The sequence below is a fragment of the Stylophora pistillata genome, chromosome 9 (assembly GCF_964205215.1).
Source record: "Stylophora pistillata chromosome 9, jaStyPist1.2, whole genome shotgun sequence".
Lineage (NCBI taxonomy): Eukaryota > Metazoa > Cnidaria > Anthozoa > Scleractinia > Pocilloporidae > Stylophora > Stylophora pistillata.
In genome coordinates, this window is record NC_142527.1 from 8352378 (window position 1) to 8355200 (window position 2823).

Below are 2823 nucleotides of genomic sequence, written 5' to 3' on the forward strand. Positions count from 1 at the left end.
ATAAACGAAAAAACGCCGTCAATCGGTTCTTTCTGTTGTTACCATGTTATACTGGGTTATTCTACTTTTAAGGGGACACATGCATTGTTTTTCTCTTCTTTTTTTTCTATTTAACTTAGTGAAAATCATAGCTTGAGGCGAAGGAATCAAAGGTCATGGTAAGGAAAGTATGCTTTTGGAATAGTTTCAAAGTCCGGATAGGAGTACCTCACTGATTATAAACACTGATATTTGGCCTTCATTTGGCCTGTTATTTTAAATTGACGCCTAAGGACACTTGTGGATTCAACAAGAGCATTCAAGGAGGGTGGCGTGTCACCACTCTGGCTTGCCCTTACCACCCGATTCCGAGATGTGCTGTTTGTGCAATAGCTTAAGCTCTTCGATCTCTTTCTTTAAACCCTCGAATAACTCACTATTATCATCAACATCTTCGAGTGGCGGTGGAATGTCAATAAATATCTCAACAATAGCTTGAAGGAAAGTCACTTTCTCTTCTTCTTCTATACTTATCAATTCTTTCTCAATATTATTTGTGATAATATTAATAATTGAGACTTTCGTTTTATCCTTCACGTTTTCTTCCTTTATTTTAGATATTTTGCAACAAGCTTAATCTCCTCTACGGTGGCCTTGCAAATTTCCCTATGAATTCTCAATTAAAGCTCCTCCGCCATCTCTTTACTTTAATTTTGATCGTGATAACTTACTCGGAAGTTATACAGGCTGTTTAGTTTTCTCTTACCTCGTCCATCATTTGATAATTAAGACAGTTCGCTCGGTCGAGTGGCCATCGCTCGATGCTGCTCGATGTAATTCAATTGCTTCTGGACTTTTCGCATTTTCCGCATTAAACGACGACCGTTTTTCCTTTTGTCGGCTGATTAGCCCTGCTAGAAACACCGGTTTTGTTACTTGGCCGCCGAATAAACTTTGAAACTATTGAATCATGTGCTTTCTTTATTCTTTATTCTCTCGTCTTCTTCTTTTTACCGCATGGTGACATCATTCTTGCCTGGCATGATTCAATCAAACTTTGTAAAGCTCAATTTCCAAATGCAATCACGTAATTTTCCAGCTCCCAAGTAACTCACGCATAACAAAACACACGAAGAGGAAATTGGTATCAACACGGTGTAAAGGTTTGTTTGTTCGCTTGTTTTGCTTTATTTAACGTGACCAAACTTTTAATTTAATAATAAAACTAATTATAATAATATTTTGTAAGTATTACACCTGACTTACAAACATGTCTATGGTATATCTCTACAATAAATTACGTTAACATGATTTTTTTACTTAAGCGTGGACTAAAAAGAAAGCTCAAAATATTTTCCGCGTAAACACTTAAAGTAACGCTAATTTCTTTTTTGCAGAGTTAACGAAGCTTTTGCTACAGCTGAGATTTGTGTTGATTGTTTGAAGGTTTTTTTCATATTAGTTATTTATATACTCCTTTTTCATTTTTTTTTTTTTTTGTTTGTTTTTGGGGAGTAAGATGTTCGAGGACGAAATTAACGGTGGCTTTCAGCTGAAAGATATGTAAATCAAGATTTTACCATCGAGGTGAATGTGTCATCAAAGAGCTGAGAAGCCATACATTTACAATAAAATCAGCTAGAGCAATCTTTGAACTAATAGCACGAAGGGACTATTATGTCAGCCATCGTTGGCATAAGCTGTGATGGCATTGCTTTGTCGATGAAACATCTAGTTCCGCAGTAATCAAGAAGTTATTAATTACATCATCACTGTCCAATATACGTAGGGGCGTCTCTTGTGCTGACGGCCACGTAAAGAATAATTAGGTCTAAGCGCCTGACACTCATATCGTGATGGGACTCGCCATAAATTTATCCTTTGAAATTTGCCCTTATCGTGCAGATGTAAGACACATCTAGTAGTAAGAATGGATAAATCGTGTTTCACGTGTTTTTTTTTTTTTTTTTGCTATCGGCTTGTACTAAGTGGAACCATACAATGAAAGAGTCATGCAAGCATACTTCCAGTAGGATAGAATTTTTAGAAGTGTTTTTGATCTCCAAATAATTGTAATTTCTGGTAATAAAAATGGATTTCTTAAATAATCGAGACTCACATTACTTAATTAATTAGATAACGTTAGAAACAGAGTTGAATGTTTCTCTTATGTTCGACTCCACAAATAATATATGTACGAAAAGAAAGAAAGAAACGGGACACAATCCAAATGTTGTATTTGGATTTATTTTATTTTATGACTATCAGTGGATTTCGGCTTCAATTGTAGATTGGGTCTTTTTTAAGTTAGGTTCAGTTGGTGTAAACACTTACTTTCCTCATCAATTGTAAAATCTAAAGGAAATTTGATTTTCATTACCATTTAAATAGGATGCTCTTCACCTGATCTTGGTATGGCCGGGGCTATCATCGTAGACAGGGATACCACAGCGTCATCGACGCAGAATTCTGATTCGTTTCCTCGTTATGCACGGTTAAACAACAACAAAGCATGGGTTCCTGGACATGATAGAGAGAATACAAATCCATGGATACAAGTGAATTTACAGTATTTAAAGTGCTACTGAAACGAAATTTTCGTATCTGAAATATTTGCTCTAACCTGTAGTTTTGAATATGCTGATCATCATGAGATAATTTTCTTTGGCCAAAAAGAAGCGAAAGATATCTTTTTTAACCGTTCAAATCAAAAATTTTACACAAAACCATGTCCGGTCCCTGGTACTGAGCGAAATGGATTGATGACGTCACTGGTTGTGTTCACTCCGATAGCGTGGTTTATTTCACTCACTGTTTGTTTGTATTCGGGGGCGAAGGAGATGG